The sequence below is a fragment of the Stomoxys calcitrans genome, chromosome 3 (assembly GCF_963082655.1).
Source record: "Stomoxys calcitrans chromosome 3, idStoCalc2.1, whole genome shotgun sequence".
Classification (NCBI taxonomy): domain Eukaryota; kingdom Metazoa; phylum Arthropoda; class Insecta; order Diptera; family Muscidae; genus Stomoxys; species Stomoxys calcitrans.
The window spans coordinates 40,426,984-40,433,452 of NC_081554.1; positions in this window are offsets into that span (position 1 = coordinate 40,426,984).

Consider the following 6,469-nt stretch of genomic DNA (forward strand, 5'->3'; position numbering starts at 1 on the left):
AGGTGAGTTTAAAATTGCTGTCACACCTTTTGTTTTGGGAATTACAAAATTCTGACGACACCGTTGGATTCGTGAAGAAAATCTCTTTCCGTAATGGTGCTGGACGAAGCAGTACTCTTTTCTGCTTCCATCAAAACTTTAGAGTATTGCTTCAAAATCGCATATTTCATATCCAAAAAATTCAAAAAAAACCAATGTGAGTTTGCTATTGCTGTAACTTCCTCAGATTTGCCAACTTCAGAATTTTTCAGACACCGTTGGATTCGTGAAGAAAATCTCTTTCCACAGAGGTGCTGGCTGGAGCAATAATGTGAAGTTTTCTTTGAAAAACATCGCTTAGACCAATTTTGTTTGGGCGTAAAAATTCGAAGTCGTTTTCAAGGCCAAAAACGCTGTAACTTCTTCATTTTTTCGAATTTCGAAAATTTTCCAGTATTCCGCAATTCGAAATTCGAAGAAGATTCGTACAATAAACAAAATTACTTAAAAATTCACATTTTATTTTTTTTTGCATTTTTTTAGCAAGGCTAACCCCTTATGAAAATTTGCAATTTTTGATGCGAAAAAATTTTTCGAGTTGAGTATACAGTATTGAAGATAATGGCAAAAAATTCGGATTAGTGCAACCCCTATGTTTTTATTTCAAAAAACCAGCTCAAAATCGCATAATTTATATCGGAAAAATGCTAGAAAAATCAAGGTGAGTTTAAAATTGCTGTCACACCTTTTGTTTTGGGAATTACAAAATTCTGACGACACCGTTGGATTCGTGAAGAAAATCTCTTTCCGTAATGGTGCTGGACGAAGCAGTACTCTTTTCTGCTTCCTTCAAAACTTTAGAGTATTGCTTCAAAATCGCATATTTCATATCCAAAAAATTCAAAAAAAACCAATGTGAGTTTGCTATTGCTGTAACTTCCTCAGATTTGCTAACTTCAGAATTTATCAGACACCGTTGGATTCGTGAAGAAAATCTCTTTCCACAGAGGTGCTGGCTGGAGCAATAATGTGAAGTTTTCTGTGAAAAACATCGCTTAGACCAATTTTGTTTGGGCGTAAAAATTCGAAGTCGTTTTCAAGGCCAAAAACGCTGTAACTTCTTCATTTTTTCGAATTTCGAAAATTTTCCAGTATTCCGCAATTCGAAATTCGAAGAAGATTCGTACAATAAACAAAATTACTTAAAAATTCACATTTTATTTTTTTTGCATTTTTTTTAGCAAGGCTAACCCCTTATGAAAATTTGCAATTTTTGATGCGAAAAAATTTTTCGAGTTGAGTATACAGTATTGAAGATAATGGCAAAAAATTCGGATTAGTGCAACCCCTATGTTTTTATTTCAAAAAACAAGCTCAAAATCGCATAATTTATATCGGAAAAATGCTAGAAAAATCAAGGTGAGTTTAAAATTGCTGTCACACCTTTTGTTTTGGGAATTACAAAATTCTGACGACACCTTTGGATTCGTGAAGAAAATCTCTTTCCGTAATGGTGCTGGACGAAGCAGTACTCTTTTCTGCTTCCTTCAAAACTTTAGAGTATTGCTTCAAAATCGCATATTTCATATCCAAAAAATTAAAAAAAAAACCAATGTGAGTTTGCTATTGCTGTAACTTCCTGAGATTTGCTAACTTCAGAATTTATCAGACACCGTTGGATTCGTGAAGAAAATCTCCTTCCACAGAGGTGCTGGCTGGAGCAATAATGTGAAGTTTTCTGTGAAAAACATCGCTTAGACCAATTTGGTTTGGGCGTAAAAATTCGAAGTCGTTTTTAAGGCCAAAAACGCTGTAACTTCTTCATTTTTTCGAATTTCGAAAATTTTCCAGTATTCCGCAATTCGAAATTCGAAGAAGATTCGTACAATAAACAAAATTACTTAAAAATTCACATTTTATATTTTTTTTGCATTTTTTTTAGCAAGGCTAACCCCTTATGAAAATTTGCAATTTTTGATGCGAAAAAATTTTTCGAGTTGAGTATACAGTATTGAAGATAATGGCAAAAAATTCGGATTAGTGCAACCCCTATGTTTTTATTTCAAAAAACAAGCTCAAAATCGCATAATTTATATCGGAAAAATGCTAGAAAAATCAAGGTGAGTTTAAAATTGCTGTCACACCTTTTGTTTTGGGAATTACAAAATTCTGACGACACCTTTGGATTCGTGAAGAAAATCTCTTTCCGTAATGGTGCTGGACGAAGCAGTACTCTTTTCTGCTTCCATCAAAACTTTAGAGTATTGCTTCAAAATCGCATATTTCATATCCAAAAAATTCAAAAAAAACCAATGTGAGTTTGCTATTGCTGTAACTTCCTCAGATTTGCCAACTTCAGAATTTTTCAGACACCGTTGGATTCGTGAAGAAAATCTCTTTCCACAGAGGTGCTGGCTGGAGCAATAATGTGAAGTTTTCTTTGAAAAACATCGCTTAGACCAATTTTGTTTGGGCGTAAAAATTCGAAGTCGTTTTTAAGGCCAAAAACGCTGTAACTTCTTCATTTTTTCGAATTTCGAAAATTTTCCAGTATTCCGCAATTCGAAATTCGAAGAAGATTCGTACAATAAACAAAATTACTTAAAAATTCACATTTTATTTTTTTTTTTGCATTTTTTTAGCAAGGCTAACCCCTTATGAAAATTTGCAATTTTTGATGCGAAAAAATTTTTCGAGTTGAGTATACAGTATTGAAGATAATGGCAAAAAATTCGGATTAGTGCAACTCCTATGTTTTTATTTCAAAAAACAAGCTCAAAATCGCATAATTTATATCGGAAAAATGCTAGAAAAATCAAGGTGAGTTTAAAATTGCTGTCACACCTTTTGTTTTGGGAATTACAAAATTCTGACGACACCTTTGGATTCGTGAAGAAAATCTCTTTCCGTAATGGTGCTGGACGAAGCAGTACTCTTTTCTGCTTCCTTCAAAACTTTAGAGCATTGCTTCAAAATCGCATATTTCATATCCAAAAAATTCAAAAAAAACCAATGTGAGTTTGCTATTGCTGTAACTTCCTGAGATTTGCTAACTTCAGAATTTATCAGACACCGTTGGATTCGTGAAGAAAATCTCTTTCCACAGAGGTGCTGGCTGGAGCAATAATGTGAAGTTTTCTTTGAAAAACATCGCTTAGACCAATTTTGTTTGGGCGTAAAAATTCGAAGTCGTTTTCAAGGCCAAAAACGCTGTAATTCCTTAATTTTTTCGAATTTTGAAAATTTTGAGGCATTCCGCAATTCGAAATTCGAAAAAGATTCGTACAATAAACAAAATTACTTAAAAGTTCACATTTTATTTTTTTTTGCATTTTTTTAGCAAGGCTAACCCCTTATGAAAATTTGCAATTTTTGATGCGAAAAAATTTTTCGAGTTGAGTATACAGTATTGAAGATAATGGCAAAAAATTCGGATTGGTGCAACTCCTATGTTTTTTATTTCAAAAAACAAGCTCAAAATCGCATAATTTATATCGGAAAAATGCTAGAAAAATCAAGGTGAGTTTAAAATTGCTGTCACACCTTTTGTTTTGGGAATTACAAAATTCTGACGACACCTTTGGATTCGTGAAGAAAATCTCTTTCCGCAATGGTGCTGGACGAAGCAGTACTCTTTTCTGTTTCCTTCAAAACTTTAAAGTATTGCTTCAAAATCGCATATTTCATATCCAAAAAATTCAAAAAAAAACCAATGTGAGTTTGCTATTGCTGTAACTTCCTCAGATTTGCCAACTTCAGAATTTTTCAGACACCGTTGGATTCGTGAAGAAAATCTCTTTCCACAGAGGTGCTGGCTGGAGCAATAATGTGAAGTTTTCTTTGAAAAACATCGCTTAGACCAATTTTGTTTGGGCGTAAAAATTCGAAGTCGTTTTCAAGGCCAAAAACGCTGTAACTCCTTCATTTTTTCGAATTTCGAAAATTTTCCAGTATTCCGCAATTCGAAATTCGAAGAAGATTCGTACAATAAACAAAATTACTTAAAAATTCACATTTTATTTTTTTTTGCATTTTTTTAGCAAGGCTAACCCCTTATGAAAATTTGCAATTTTTGATGCGAAAAAATTTTTCGAGTTGAGTATACAGTATTGAAGATAATGGCAAAAAATTCGGATTAGTGCAACCCCTATGTTTTTATTTCAAAAAACCAGCTCAAAATCGCATAATTTATATCGGAAAAATGCTAGAAAAATCAAGGTGAGTTTAAAATTGCTGTCACACCTTTTGTTTTGGGAATTACAAAATTCTGACGACACCGTTGGATTCGTGAAGAAAATCTCTTTCCGTAATGGTGCTGGACGAAGCAGTACTCTTTTCTGCTTCCTTCAAAACTTTAGAGTATTGCTTCAAAATCGCATATTTCATATCCAAAAAATTCAAAAAAAACCAATGTGAGTTTGCTATTGCTGTAACTTCCTCAGATTTGCTAACTTCAGAATTTATCAGACACCGTTGGATTCGTGAAGAAAATCTCTTTCCACAGAGGTGCTGGCTGGAGCAATAATGTGAAGTTTTCTGTGAAAAACATCGCTTAGACCAATTTTGTTTGGGCGTAAAAATTCGAAGTCGTTTTCAAGGCCAAAAACGCTGTAACTTCTTCATTTTTTCGAATTTCGAAAATTTTCCAGTATTCCGCAATTCGAAATTCGAAGAAGATTCGTACAATAAACAAAATTACTTAAAAATTCACATTTTATTTTTTTTGCATTTTTTTTAGCAAGGCTAACCCCTTATGAAAATTTGCAATTTTTGATGCGAAAAAATTTTTCGAGTTGAGTATACAGTATTGAAGATAATGGCAAAAAATTCGGATTAGTGCAACCCCTATGTTTTTATTTCAAAAAACAAGCTCAAAATCGCATAATTTATATCGGAAAAATGCTAGAAAAATCAAGGTGAGTTTAAAATTGCTGTCACACCTTTTGTTTTGGGAATTACAAAATTCTGACGACACCTTTGGATTCGTGAAGAAAATCTCTTTCCGTAATGGTGCTGGACGAAGCAGTACTCTTTTCTGCTTCCTTCAAAACTTTAGAGTATTGCTTCAAAATCGCATATTTCATATCCAAAAAATTAAAAAAAAAACCAATGTGAGTTTGCTATTGCTGTAACTTCCTGAGATTTGCTAACTTCAGAATTTATCAGACACCGTTGGATTCGTGAAGAAAATCTCCTTCCACAGAGGTGCTGGCTGGAGCAATAATGTGAAGTTTTCTGTGAAAAACATCGCTTAGACCAATTTGGTTTGGGCGTAAAAATTCGAAGTCGTTTTTAAGGCCAAAAACGCTGTAACTTCTTCATTTTTTCGAATTTCGAAAATTTTCCAGTATTCCGCAATTCGAAATTCGAAGAAGATTCGTACAATAAACAAAATTACTTAAAAATTCACATTTTATATTTTTTTTGCATTTTTTTTAGCAAGGCTAACCCCTTATGAAAATTTGCAATTTTTGATGCGAAAAAATTTTTCGAGTTGAGTATACAGTATTGAAGATAATGGCAAAAAATTCGGATTAGTGCAACCCCTATGTTTTTATTTCAAAAAACAAGCTCAAAATCGCATAATTTATATCGGAAAAATGCTAGAAAAATCAAGGTGAGTTTAAAATTGCTGTCACACCTTTTGTTTTGGGAATTACAAAATTCTGACGACACCTTTGGATTCGTGAAGAAAATCTCTTTCCGTAATGGTGCTGGACGAAGCAGTACTCTTTTCTGCTTCCATCAAAACTTTAGAGTATTGCTTCAAAATCGCATATTTCATATCCAAAAAATTCAAAAAAAACCAATGTGAGTTTGCTATTGCTGTAACTTCCTCAGATTTGCCAACTTCAGAATTTTTCAGACACCGTTGGATTCGTGAAGAAAATCTCTTTCCACAGAGGTGCTGGCTGGAGCAATAATGTGAAGTTTTCTTTGAAAAACATCGCTTAGACCAATTTTGTTTGGGCGTAAAAATTCGAAGTCGTTTTTAAGGCCAAAAACGCTGTAACTTCTTCATTTTTTCGAATTTCGAAAATTTTCCAGTATTCCGCAATTCGAAATTCGAAGAAGATTCGTACAATAAACAAAATTACTTAAAAATTCACATTTTATTTTTTTTTTTGCATTTTTTTAGCAAGGCTAACCCCTTATGAAAATTTGCAATTTTTGATGCGAAAAAATTTTTCGAGTTGAGTATACAGTATTGAAGATAATGGCAAAAAATTCGGATTAGTGCAACTCCTATGTTTTTATTTCAAAAAACAAGCTCAAAATCGCATAATTTATATCGGAAAAATGCTAGAAAAATCAAGGTGAGTTTAAAATTGCTGTCACACCTTTTGTTTTGGGAATTACAAAATTCTGACGACACCTTTGGATTCGTGAAGAAAATCTCTTTCCGTAATGGTGCTGGACGAAGCAGTACTCTTTTCTGCTTCCTTCAAAACTTTAGAGCATTGCTTCAAAATCGCATATTTCATATCCA